Source organism: Asterias amurensis, chromosome 7, assembly GCF_032118995.1.
Source record: "Asterias amurensis chromosome 7, ASM3211899v1".
Classification (NCBI taxonomy): Eukaryota; Metazoa; Echinodermata; class Asteroidea; order Forcipulatida; family Asteriidae; genus Asterias; species Asterias amurensis.
In genome coordinates this window covers 3689938-3704730 of record NC_092654.1, presented here as the reverse complement: position 1 = coordinate 3704730, position 14793 = coordinate 3689938, and the positions used below count along the sequence as shown (strand labels likewise).

Below are 14793 nucleotides of genomic sequence, written 5' to 3'. Positions count from 1 at the left end.
AGATAAATGGTTCCTTCAACTTAAGCGCTAAGCCAGCACCAATCCTTCAAGCCAATTTACATCTACTATTCTCCTTCGCTGGACTGCACGGAGGCATTAAGGGAAAGTGTACTCAACTAATTTTTGTTTTAGCCGAGTTCGAATAATAACCAGAGGACTATGGTGCCTTCTCATCTGACAGTTTAAAATACACGATAAAAATCTTATTCTCCCCTCCAATGTCAACACTCCTGACCAAACAACCTACTCCATTACTTTCTCCTGAAGACGAGCAGAGCAGCCCCAATACTTCACAGAGGCAACAAAGGCGATTGCCTCTAGGGCCTTCTGGTCATTGCCTTGATGCCCTTGAAATGCTCCAGTAGCAATTTTCAAATAGGGCGCCCTTTACTAAGGAGAAAATGCCTTGGAGCCCCTGCCCTTCAAAAAACTAAGCATAAAGGCCTGCCTAATCCATTACTTTCTCCTGAAGATGAGCAGCGTACACTGTTCGAGTCCACGCCAGCTCGTAGCACAGCCAACACTTTTCCGAAGAGCCATTCACTTTTCCCGAAATGTCGCACACACAAGTTAACAAGGTATAATTAACTTCCTACTAACGACTCCATTACATCATAGACCTACATGATTACAGTTGACTTTTCTCGGGTTACTCGGCAAAGTTTCTCACCAAAATGTGCGCAGATTAACCGGTAGTCTGTTTGGTAAAAAATTAACTGCATAGACTGATTACCAGCTAAGCTATTTCAAACGTACTTAGTTAAAGCGAGGGGAAGGTGTCACACAATGTCTGTCGAACTCTGATATTAAATCCCAATCAAGAGACAATGATGAGAAACTTCACACCAGGAAAAAAGAAAGCCAAGAATGTAATTACGTCAGGACTCTCGTTCATTCAACTTTCAATATTATCATAAACTTTATTGCGCCAACACTTGAAGTATTTTAGACGAGCTAAAAACATTATTGGATAGAAATTTAATATTAAATTCAGATCTTTAATATGACAAAGCACTCATTTGTAGTTGCTTACTTAACCCAGTGAGAACACAACGGAGTTGATGGACGTGACAAAGTTTTTACAAGCACTAATTAATTCACTCTAAATTGAAAAAAAAAAAGTGGGAAAAAAGTCTGTGTTTGCAGTGAAATTCTAAGCGGTCATCGACTTGACAAAATATAGGCACTGTCCTAATGATTTACGTGGTTTATAGGAATCTTGTTTTCACGCTGGAAGTAGAGGTAAAAAAATCCGGACAATGTAGAGGACAGAGTGAAAACAGCCTGAAGGCGAATAGCATTGGGCTTATTGCTCTGCCTATTGTTGAACTTGGGAAGCTTTTAAAATCGTGTATCGTAATGATGCGCAGCTCTATTAGAATAAATACCAGGTATAACATCCAACCCCTTCTAGATGTCCGGAGGGTAATGCTAAAAACACAATTGCCATCCCGGGGCTCTGGCAATCAATGAAATATAAAGAGCGTCTACGCATCACTCATAGTGTAAGGGTAAAGTGCTCGTGGGTAGCGGACTCGGCTTTGCAATGCTTACGAAGTTGTGCAATGGGCCACTACTTATTTATATTTCCTAGTTTTGCACTTCTCTCTCCCTTTTCACAGTCGGACTGTGGTTGATTCCAGTCCCCTCGGGGGGTTAGAGTCGTCTTGTCACTGGATTGTATATGTATGGGACGCACTACATGGCTTATTAGTTCATAAGGTGTGTGTAGGTTAGCCACATTGCACAATCATGCTACACTCTTGGGGAGGGGGGGGGAGGGAGGCGGAGACACATACACCATAGGCCTACTCAGGTCATTACACTTTTAGATTCATGGGCGCCGTTTTTGCAATGAGAATAGATCTGGTGGAGTGTTAAACACATGCTCACCTAGGCAGAATATGACCACGTAGGACAGATTGAATTGACAACCACGGTGTCGGGGTACTTGACCTTTGCAATGTCCCCCCTCCACAAATACATCTTTCCAACAAAACAAAAACAAAAAAAAACTGAGGTGAAAAACCTGGAGTGGGAAAATATCTATTTACATTTTTCTGTCGGTGTTAATTAGTGGAATGCCAGGATGACCCTCCTTGTGAGAGAGTGCGAGGAACAATTGAGGATTCTATGCGGCAACGAACGGCAAATCGAAGAGGAGAAAAAAAGAACAGTTGACCTCCCATATCGTGTATTGTGCACCTATTAAGTGATCAAATTCACCAGCACGTCAAAGTCCACAGGAAATATACAGGAAATAAGTATTGATTGTTTCTTAACTTCGGGATGGAGATTCTGTAAGCTGAGACAAGAATGATGTAACTTAGTGCTTGTTGGACTTCCTAACTATTTGGATTTTTTGTGATAAAGGCCAGTAGAGAAAGCTCCTGATTACTGGTTGATTGGGTCTGAGTTCAACTTCTAGAAGTGTTGTAGCAATCAGTGTCTTTTAATGGAATACTTCTTGGGTGAATATAAGAAGGGGGGGTAACGAGCAGACTTGGTATCAAGTCAGTTTCGGTGTCCTCAAGCTTATTTCACTAGGGTGTTTTTTTTGGGGGGGGGGGGGGAGATTGAAATAAAAAATAAAAAACCTTTTACAATCTTTCTTACAAATTATACTATGATTGATAGTGGACTTGTCAAGTCTGAACCAGTAGCCAATACTCAAATCCAGATGAGACACTGTTTACTTGCCCCAAATAATAAGTTAGAAAATAGTTTCTTCCAGTCTTTGAAAAAGACTATTCTAGGGTTGCTAGGGTTGAAACGTCTTTCCCCACAAAATTATAAGCATGCATAACAAATTTTTCACTGAATTTATGTATGATTTTTTTGTTAAACCTATGTAAGGGGGAAAAAGACATTTTGGAGGGGAAGAAAAACCTCTTGGATTTAGTTTTCTGTTGAAATTTCTGAATTCTTTGCAGAAAGAACTTTCCCGTATGTAACGCAGCCATCTTTGTTTAAACTGATATGAGTGCTTTAATCGTTCCATAAAAGGGGACAGCCTATGGGGAAAAAGGGAGAATTGAAAAGATCTTTTGTTCAGAAGTACTGTTCGGTAAGATCACACATAATTTCTTTATTCAATATTAATCGTCTTTTCAGAGGTGGAATTATTATATGCTAAAAGTGCATATCCTGTCAAGCGCAGTGGAGTGCTATAAGATAGGCAATATTTAAAAAAAACTCAAGAAATTTCAGCACTTTGAACATGAAATGTTCATCTTTTTCGTGTTTTTGTTTTTGTTTTTTTGTTTTGTTTTTGTTTTGTTTTGTTTTTTGGGTTTTTTTGTGGAAATTCTGAATTAGAAAAAATAAAAATGTATCCTGCTAATTTGTGTTGCATTGGAACATCCCAAAGTCAATAGTTTTTCAATTCTGCATTAGTTCTGTAATATTATGGAAATGTTATGTGGAAATAAATGTGAATGGATATGAATTGCATTGAATTGGGTGAAAATGCCCTCCCATAATAACAACATTGTGGGTTGTATGAACGTGTGCTGTTTATGACACTCCATGAGTGTATACAAAACATGTATAAAATAGATTGTGCATGAAGGATATTGGCACTAAGTGTACTTTTTGTGACACTTTTGGGAATGTATAAAACAGATTGAATGACCTTAGAACTGAAAGAGTTAATTATCAAGATAAATGAAAAACAAACAAAATATGCCGACAACAATGCAGTAAGTACATGCACAATTGTTAAAGATTAATTTTTCATTTTTAATTGACTTCTACTTACCGAGGGCAGGGTTTTTTTTCAGTAAAGAAGAACATAACTTAAATGAAAGTTTATAACTATAAAATTTCTGAGTCAAATGCGCCACAGATTGACCCTTGCTAAAAGCAAAAAGCCAACGTCACCTTCAAAGGCAGTGGACACTATTGGTAATTACTCAAAATAATTATTTGCCTAAAAACTTACTTGGTAACCAGTAATGGGGAGATGTTGGTAGTATACAACATTTTGAGAAACGGCTCCCTCTGAACTAATGTAGTTCTCGAGAAAGAAGTATTTTTCCACAAAATTTATTTTGAGACCTCAGATTTAGAATTTGAGGTCTCGAAATCAAGCATATGAAAGCACACAACTTCGTGTGACAAGGGTGTTTTTTCTTTCATTATTATCTCGCAACTTTGTTGACCTATTGAGTTCAAGTTTTCACAGGTTTGTTATTTTATGTATATGTTGAGATACAGCAAGTGAGAAGACTGGTCGTTGACAATTACCAATAGTGTCCAGTGTCTTTAAAGTACTCAATATCTTTTTAGTCACTTACAAGGAATTCTATTCCCCTTAATATTTCTGTGCAAATAAAATTATGAAGATGTTGGTTTATTTAATAAAAACAAAACTACAGTCAAAGTAAAATAAAACAGAGAGTGGTGTAAATAATTTTTGTCAAACAACAAATTCACAGACTCGGCAAAACAATGACTTTATCGCCATAGTTGTCTTGAGTACACACAGAAAAAATACATCACTTCGGTGGAGACTGAATGGACAAAAGAAATGAATCTCTTCTCTAGATAGCAAGTTACTCAGTGTAAAAGGCAATAGACACCTTTTGTAATTGTCAAAGACCAGTATTCTCACTTGGCGTATCCTAACATAAGCATACAAAATAAAATATGCAGAAATTTTGACTTGAAGTTGCAAGAGAATAATGGAAGAAAAAACATCCTTGTTGCACAAATATCATGTGTGCTTTCAGATGCCTCATAAAAGGCTTCAGGGCTGAAGTCTTTTAAATATTTGAGTGAGAAATTACCTCTTTCTCAAAAACTATGTTACTGTTTTATACTATTTTATACAGCTCTCCATTGCTCATTACCAAGTAAGTTTTTATGCGAACAATTATTTTGAGTAATTACCAATAGTCCAGTGCCTGACAATCAAGATTTTCTTGAAGAATATTATTTCTTTACAAACTTGCTCTAGTCGTCTTCAGGAATTCTCTCCTCAAAACATTGACCAGACTTTGATCACGAACGAGACCAGGAATAAGTAGACTCCATGTCAGCAGTTAGGTAGCACTAATTCACGTACAGATTATCCACACATAGTATCACTACCTCTAATTCAGCACCTTTTAACCAGCAAATCAACTTCTGATTGACATTTTTTCAGGGTATTCAAAGCAAGCAAATCAAACAGCCGTACTATTTATTCTGCACTAAGTGAGCAAGTGAAATAAAGCAAGAGAGAAAGAAGTGAGCTGACATTAAAAAGTGGAAACAACTTACAGTTTCATTTTTAACTGAAGCAGAAACGTAGCAGCGTGATACGTGAACAATGCGCTTCTTTACGGAATCAAATAGCAACAATTTGTCAGAGTTTCTCTTACTTAATCCTATGTAAATAGTAGAAGTATAGAACACAACTACAGTATGAAACTTTCATATCAAAAGGTGGTCAGATTTTTTTTTTTAATCATACAAAAATCCGGTACAACTTTGTCCACGTAGGAAGGATAATTCCTAAAATAGGAGTTCACAACAGATTCAAATTTTTGGGAATACATTTTTGTTTGTAACCACAATACTTCAAAGTGAGAGTTTTCTCAAATGCTTTTGAAAGTTGCTGTAGGCTTCTGACCAAAACAGTTTTTAAAAAGGGGGGGGGGGGAATGAACAAATATTTTGAATTCAAGCAAATAGATATTATGAACACATCATTTCAGTAGGGCGCCCTCACCTAGAGGTCAAAATGAGGTTGTTCATTGGCCAATCCTGTGCGCTGCACGTACAAATCTGTGCATTTTGATTGTTTCCTCAATGTTTTACCTCTAACGTGGCAGCTGGATGACGTCAATGCATAAGGTATATAAAAATATTGTATGATTTCTTCAAATTGGGCAAAGATTGCCATTCACAAAGTATGATCTCATCTAATACCAAGAATTCAATCAAAGAAAATGGATTCCTAATATTGAAATTTAAGTTTTCATATTTGGTGGTCATGAAGCTAACGTTGGATCATGAAGCTAACATCCCAATGTGAAAGCAGTGTTTACATGGCAAACACTGTTTGCATGACAAACACTTAGTAGAAGAGGGAATGGTCTACATTTTATGCTAACAAGCCCCCAAGGCGTCTTAGATCCCTTGTCATGCAAAGTGGTGTGGATCAGACTGATCAGCCCACAATTCCTTCACTTAGATTCGCTGCGTTTTTTTCTCCAAATTCTTTTTTTTCCTTAAAGGCACTGGCTGGTAATTACTCAAAATAACTGTCAGCATAAAACCAACTTGATAAAGAATGAGCAACAGAGAGCAGTTGATGGTATGAATCATTGTGAGAAATGACTCTCTCTCTCTCTCTCTGAAGTAACATAGATTTTGAGAAAGAGGTAACTTCTCACTCAAGTATATAGACTGCAGGCATGAAGCCTTTTATTAGGCATTTGAAAGCACATAAAGTCGTGCAACGAAGGTGTTTTTTCCCCAAATATTCTCTTGCAACTTTGATGACCAATTGAGTTCAAGTTTTCACAAGATTGTATGCATATGTTGAGATACACCAAGTGAGAAAACTGGTCTTTGACAATTACCAAAGGCTTTATCCTCTATTAATATACAACTGTAGATAACTACAACAAAACTCATCATAGAAACTTAATTTTCAAAAGGTGTTTGCATTTTTCAGATATCACCGTAATAACATGGTACAAACAATTGAGAAACTAATTTTCTTTTAATTAAGAGATTTGGAGTAGAGCTTGTTCTTACAATTGGTTGCATTTGTGCAAAAACGTCTTCTTGGTTTGGCAAAAACCTTTCACACAAATCTTTCACACATTAATGCTCCTTCAAAAACTGTAGTGTCTCAGAGTGTACTTGTTTTATGTAGCTATGTCCAGGCTATTATTTCAAGCGAGAATTAGCATTTGCTAACTGCTTACCAACAAAAGTGACCTACAGTATAAATGCAAACAATAGTTAATGGCAGGACGTTTCGACCCTCGCAAAGTCTTTCTCAAAGGCTCTACCAGGGTCTAAATGTCAGGCCATTAACTATTTTTTTGCTATTTTAAGCAAGATCAGAGATACAATGTTTTGGCAATTTTCAAACCTGCGCGAAACGTAAGTGCTATTTCAAGAGACACAAGGTTTTTGCACTAACAAGAATTTTTTTATTTTAACATTTTGTATGAAGATACAAAATTTCTTCATGAATTTAAAAACTTTTGGTAAAGGGTGACTGTGCTGAGCACTGTAGACATTATTTTGTTCAAATTCGTTGACAAATACTTATTCCAATAACTGAAACCAAACAAAGAAAAGCAAACTCAGACAGGCAATTCTTTGGACTCGCCAATTCGGTCCGATCCTTTACCTACCAACCAGGTGTGCTCAGGCTTCTTAGCTAACACTTGGGTTAATTTTTAACAGTAGTTCCTAGCCAAGAGTGTATGGGCATACCTTTGGGGAAACATTGTGTTTGTTTTGTGTAATACAGCATCAAATTATGTGTACTTGATTGTCTACAGATACCCTACGTTCCAGTACGACGGTGGTATTTTTTCACCGATAATGTGAAAATTACTTACGGTTAAACTGTGCATGTCTGTAGTACGTTAGTAATTTGAAACACAATAGAGCTTTTTTTTTTGTAAATAGATATCAATGCAAATGTAGGCTCTATAAAGTACAGCTGATGGGGGCATTTATGGAAAGGATACGATGACAAATAAACAGTTGCACTGTTAATAACCTTAGCCTTGGTGCACGGATCGCCAAAGTGATAAAATAAAACTAACAAGTTTCACCCTTTTCAAAATGGATCCTTCTTTTCATCACCATCATAATGTTATGAGTAGGCCATTCTATTCACAACAAAGGTAATATATTTCAGGCATGGTGAAGCGCCTGAAACGTAAAGCACTGATTTTTTAGTGTACTGACCATTCAGAAGTTCCCCATTCGATTGCATTCGATTACCAACCCCTCTACAGAAAATAGAACATCCTGGACCAATCCAAAATGGTAATAGGTATGGGTGACTACACTAGGCAGTGGGGTGAAATCGACATTCAAATTGGTGCGTAACCTTGGAAATAGCTCGGAGGAGTACATATTACACAAACATTTCCAAACTGAAGCAGCGATGTACTATACAATGGGCCTCAGATTTTAGAAGATATTAGAAACATTGAGATTTGTTTAGTCTATAGAAATGTAAAGGCAGGGAAAATGTAAATGTGTACCTTAATATTCAACAAATTATCATGTCCGATAATAAAGGTAGCAGTAAATCGATCATGTCAACTGATCAGGCATTTTGGTGCATATATAGAGTTTGTAATTTTAACTCCAACTAGCAATACCTTGACTTTTACTAACCAAAAAGATCTCAATTGAAAGTGAAATGGTTAATTGGTATTAAAAGAAAACTTCATCACAGCAGTGGCCAAATTAAGAATTTTTTTACAGAAACAGAAGCTAGACATATTTATATTTATAAAATACATAATACAAATGCAAATGAAAACACAAATAAATATCAAATATAGATATGTACTGGTCATGGCAATGCACTGATAACAGAAAATTAACGATGACTGAATGAGGGAATCAGTCAACCAAAAGTTGATAAAAAGTACATCAACCAGAACCACTTAAAAAAAAAGGGAGAAGTAAATTCAGGAGCTAAACCACATAATATACCAGCAACTTTTAATGACTCAAAAAGTACCTTTAAAAAAAATAAAAACCTATTAAAGGCAGTGGACGCTGAGGTCTGGAAATCAAGCATCTGAAAGCACACAACTTTGAGTGTGACCAGGGTGTTTTTTTCATTCATTATTATCTCGCAACTAAATTTTCACAGGTTTGTTATTATGTGCACATGTTGAGATTCACAAAGTGAGAAAACTGGTCTTTGACAATTACCAATAGTGTCCAGTGTCTTTAAAGGAACACCTAGCCTTGGATCGGACAAGGGGGGTCTATAAAAAGCATTTGTAACCGTTTGTTATGAAATGCATATGGTTAGAAAGATGTTTTAAAAGTAGAATACAATGATCCACACAAATTTGCCTCGAAATTGCATGGTTTTCCTTTTACTTTGTGAACTAACACGGTCGGCCATGATTGGGGGCCAAAATTTGACTCCCATAAATATCTGACCGTGTTAGTCGCCGAAGTAAAAGGAAAACTGTGCAATTTCGAGGCATTTTGGACAACATCTTTCTAAGCAATGCATTTTATTAGAAATGCTTACAAACGCTTTTCAAAGACCAACTCGACCGATCCAAGGCAATGTGTTCTTTTTTTTTGTTTTCTTTTTTTTTCCCCCTCTGAAGTCACATCCCATTCACGTGTTTTATTCTAATAAGTTCCTCTTAAAAACATGATACTGTTGACTACACAGCAGTTCATGTCAATTTCCTGTATCAAGTCAACCCACTATGACCTAACCAGGTCAAGGCTTCGACCCAGTGACCCCACTAAGGTCAGACAAGCCAATGTTTGGTAATACAATACAGGCAATACAACGTTATAAGCTGTGGTTACAGACAAGGTACACAAGTGTGTGGTTTGACTTCAGTGGCCAGGGTAATAATACATGATGGTTCACAGTCTGTGAAACTACACATACTATACCTAGGACCTACATGTGGAGGCGGCTACTCTGGTTAAAACGTTTTTCACACATTCAATCCAGGAGCTGGCATTCTTATGACAGCCCTGCCAAGCTCTGAATACATCAGGAGCAGATGGGTTACACACTTAAAGATGTCCAACAACAACCATTTATATTATAAATAATATTATTTGTGTTAAAGTGCTGCCTTTGATAACTACTCAAAAAAAGACCGATCATACAAATTACTTGGTAAAAAGCACTAGGGAGCTCAAAATGACCCCTTTAAATTGAAGTAGTTTTTAGGGAAGGAGGTAATTATTCACCTCAAATTCTACTCCGATCATGATGAGTGTACACCTTTGGTAATTACTCAAAAGATTACTGACCATTTAACTCACTTGGTAAACAGCACTGGAGAGCTGCTAATTATATAAAAACAATGTTGAAAACGAACCCCCCTTGAATTCATGTGTTTTAGAGAAAAGGATATACAAAATTTGAATTTGAGAAAAGCTTCAGGTATTGCCTTTCTCGGGCATCTCAAAGCACGTAATTCTATGTTTTTGTCTTCCATCGTTTTCTGCAACTTTGCCAATTGAGCCCAACTTTTCACAGACATGCTGTAAAACTGTGTGCTGGAGTACACAAAGTGAGGATATTGGTCTATGACAACCACCAAAAAGTATATCTTGCATAGATCGTTTATGACAAATCTTGTTTTGCATATGGCTACCGGTCTTTGACAACTACCAAAAAGTATAACCTGCACTTAAGCCTTATATACATGTACTCAGAACCCGGCAACAAAGGTCATCATGGGCTCCATTTAATGTTGGCCCCACTGTCAACATTCATTACATTATGGACTTCCTATTAAGTTCCTGCTTTTCATTTAAAACAAGAATTCTTGAAGAAAAAACAAATTGTGGGAGAATCAAATAGCGCCCCCTACTGTTCAGAAATTTCCAATCACATTTGTTTTATTTTATACTCAAATTGTTGAGTATAAAAGTATCAAACAGAAGTATTCATCCGCGATCGATTGTTTAATTTTGAGGAGGTTGAGAACATTACGAAAAGTTGTTTTCAAAGGTGGGTGTGCAAATATATTTATAAATAACAAACATCTTTTACTACTATGTCGCATGAAATGCATGAAATGAGATTTTTTTTACAACTGTGCAATCATTATTCTCTCGCAACTTCGACAACCAATTGAGTCAAAATTTTCACATGCTTGTTATTTTATGCTTATGTTCAGATACACCAAATGAGAACTTTGACAATTACCAATGGTGTCCAGTGCCTTTAACTCTACCTACATGTACTTACTTTTAGACCCAGCAAGACAACTATGACAGTTAATCAATAGTACTTTGTTCAAACAATGAGACAATAATGTCTGAACTTGGTGTATTGTCTAGACCTAAGTACATAAAGATGCACAGACGCCAAGTGGTCTCTCTATGGAGGGTTTTTTCCTTCTCTCTTAATATGTAGGTGTGAAACTCCACTTTATTTAGGTTAGACCTTTTCAAGAGGCAATTAATTGAGCCCTAGAAAGAAAAAAAAAGTGAGAGCGAGGTAATTGTTGCTTTACTGTCTGCCTTTCATTGGAGTAAGAGTTTGCTGAGGTCGATATGATTTGGGTCAGTGATAGACATAAGGGATATTTACTGAGTCAACATTGACAACATAGTTGCTATAAATTAGCAAAGCGGACATTAGTTAGGTTGAAGGCGCAGTCACTTAGTCTTATGCTCCTTATTAACGGGGATGTGTTTTCTCTGTTTTAAGTGGAATTCCGTTTTTTGCTTGCCCTAAAAAAGAAAAAAAAGAATTCTGTTTGTTTTCTAAACCCCCCCCCCCCACCACAAACAAAAAAATTAAAAACCTAAAAGAAATGGATATATAACCAAACGATAACACCCCAGATTGCAGGGCTTTTAAGGCAAAAAATAAATGTTAATAATTGGGCTTCATGCTTGCTATTTTTTGAGCTTGCTATTTTTCAAGCTTGCATGCTTTCGTACTTTGCGCTCACAGTTCAGTTTTTTTCTCAACAGCCTATCACATCCATGTATCTGAGGTCTTTATCGAAAACTACATTACTTTAGAGGGAGCCGTTTCTCACAATGTTTTATACTATCAACAGCTCCCCCTTACTCAGGGGGCTAAAATTTTACCCTGGAGTAACCAGTAATTTTTGTGTGGGGCCAGTAAATTCAAGACCGGACAAATCTTCTGGTCGTGTGCTTTTCAATAGAATAGAATAATAATACCTTACAGTGTAATATCTTGAACACAAATAAATTACGTTCAAACGTTGATTTTCAGTATGAAAAATACTTTTAGGTTCTACTAAGTAATGAAGTATACCACCATGTAATACCCATACGTATGAAAGACCTATTTCCGATAGCACCATGTAATGTTCGATAAGTGCACTTTTCGATAAGTGCACTGGGTTCTTTTACATGCGTTACATAACACATGGGACCAACAGCTTAACGTCCCATCCGAAGGACGAAGCTTAAGGACACAAGTGTCACGGCTGGGGATTCGAACCCACACTGATCCAACTTCTGATAAAACTAACCCAATGTATCGGCCTACCATCATCAGAACTTAAGAAGCAGAGGTTAAACAAGGCCGCATTACAAAGTAAACCTAATAATCAGAGGTTTTCTTACCAAAAGTGCTTTCAAAATAAGTCTCCAACAACTCCCAAACCATAGGTAACACACCTACATGTATGTTTTGACATTTCTATGTATTTTCCCTAACCAGAATGCTAACCCTAGTGTGTAGGCAAGAAGAAGCTATCAGAACATAGACTTGTCAAAACATAGGGTCGACTGAACACAGAGCAATCATACCATAACAGCCAGCCTTTTACATTCTTTTTTCTGTCTCTGCTTCAAACTTTTTTTTTTAATCATGCACAGGGGATATTTGTTTTCTGTGTAAACTCTACTTCACTTCTCGTCCACAAGACATACCTATAGACGTAAACACTTTCATTTTAATTCGATAAAAGGGAGGGCAGATTGTATCCAGCCCTTAGACGTCTCGCTTTTATACAGCCAGTCACCTTTTGTCCCGGGCCTATTGTCACTCCGAAAAAGACAAAAGGGAGGGAAGCGAAAGCTCTACAAATTCAAACCCTATTAATTTTGATGTTATTTGGGTGACCTTTTATCCGGTTGTGGTTGTTGGTGCTGGCAAATGGCTTTTATGCTTTGATCAAAACCTCATGGCTCGTTGACCTGATCGGGCGAAGAACTTCATCTCTTAATTTTAAGAAGGATTCCTGGGCCACTAAGAGGCTTTGTGTCGATATCCCGTGAGAGTGAGAGAGTGAGAGGTAGCGAGTCTATTAGATTGTTATAGGGGTTCTTTAGTTCAATCTGATACTGTAAGCTTAATGCGGTTACCGACCCTCTTGGAAGCTCTCTATTGCCAACTGATTAATACATGTAAACAACACCTCCATGACATTTTGTACGTATTTCACAGCGGAACATATTTTTCCTACCATTATTTGCCCAGATTATGTGGTGAGGGAAAAGTATTGTAAAGGCTTTGCAGGCCTAGAATTTCATCTTTGAAAGGGAGAGGGCCTTTTTTTATTTTGCAAAGGGAACCTTCAACAGCTCTCCATTGCTCGCTACCAAGTAATTTTTTATGCTAACAGTTATTTTGAGTAGTTAATAGTGTCCAGTGCCTCAAAGCATTTCTTCTTTTACCTCTGAAAGGTAACGACATGTATTGTAGGAGGAAAAAAACTTAACACAAGAGGGCCTTTGCACAAATTTTTTAGAGAATATTGTGCGGTTTGTGTACAAAGCGGTGAGCCCATTCATGAGTGCGCAGACGCTAATTGTACACGCATGCCTGCCAACCTCATTGGTCGATCAACACGATTCATGTCAGCTACTCCATGTGCATTGAAAAAGATGATAATTGTGAAGCTTTAGGCCTATAAGCCTCTATACTGGTTTAATACAGCCATACGCAAGGACATACATGTAGGCAAGTTTCACTGGCTGCGATTTATATGAGTGCTTGTTGCTAGCCCTCTTTGAGAAACAGTCCCATCAAAATCATTCAGACTTTGATAATAAGGTTTGGCTGTTTGGCCTCAACTCCAAGTACCTATTGGTCAAGATTGTGTAATACCTGAACTCATCATAACACTTTTCAGGTAAAACCCAGGATAGAAAGAAACTTGGAGGAATATGAAACAATTCAAATTTATGAAATTATTTGTGCAATTACTGAATTCATCTTGCTCTTTTTAGGTCAAAACTGGGGAAGGTTTGGAGGAATTTAATGAATGGGTGATAGCGAGCACAGCAACAACACTGTGTCATTGTGTCTAGTCAGTGACACAAAGTACAGTACATGACAAACGGTGATTCAACTTTCCATTCAATTTTTATGCAATAAAAATCCTTGTGAAAAATCTGTACCAATATACGCCAAGGGTAATCTGGAGGAATATTTGCAAATAAATAGTTACCAGCCTGACATTTCGACCCTAGCAGAGTCTTTCTCCAAGGCCTAAGGAAAAATATTTATCTAAGATGTCATATTACACAGGGTTAAAGGCTGGATTGTTCAACTGTGAAAGGATATATGGGTTTCTAACATTCAGAACCTTGAAGTGTTTCTAAGACATAGTTCAAGGTCTTAATGTTGCTGAGGCTTCTGGAAAACCGATCATACTTGTATTCTGGGATTGTATGTTCTGGTGAGAGAAGACGTGTATGAATTTGACCTGGTGAGAGCATGTGTCAGTGTTTATTAGAATGTAGGTAGGGTACATATACATGAGGCACTCATGTTGGAAAGCGTTTAAAGGAATCAAGCTCCTAGCTACGTGACACACTTATCATGCTTACAACATAAACTCTCTCTAATATCGACCCTCTTTGCTTCTAGTACTTCCTCAATTCATCAACAAAATAGCAACAATTTCGTAACCACAGAAAGGTCTTGAACTTTGGTCTTGAAGGGGCACTGGATTTTTCCTCCTAGAATAATGCACTTTCTATGCGAAATATGTTTGGCTGATATTGCAGCCTGCACAAACCACTTACGACAAACATACCACAATCTAAGAGTGATTTGGGTTTTCTAAGTTAAGACTGAATGTGCGACAACACAGCAAGAAAGTT

General features: G+C 37.2%; 1 protein-coding gene across 1 annotated transcript in view; it reads right to left on the bottom strand.

Moving 5' to 3' along the window:
* The window catches only part of LOC139939394 (uncharacterized), a 153284-nt gene that overhangs the window by 70192 nt on the left and 68299 nt on the right, over positions 1 to 14793 (bottom strand). The gene's annotated exons all lie outside the window — the stretch shown is intronic.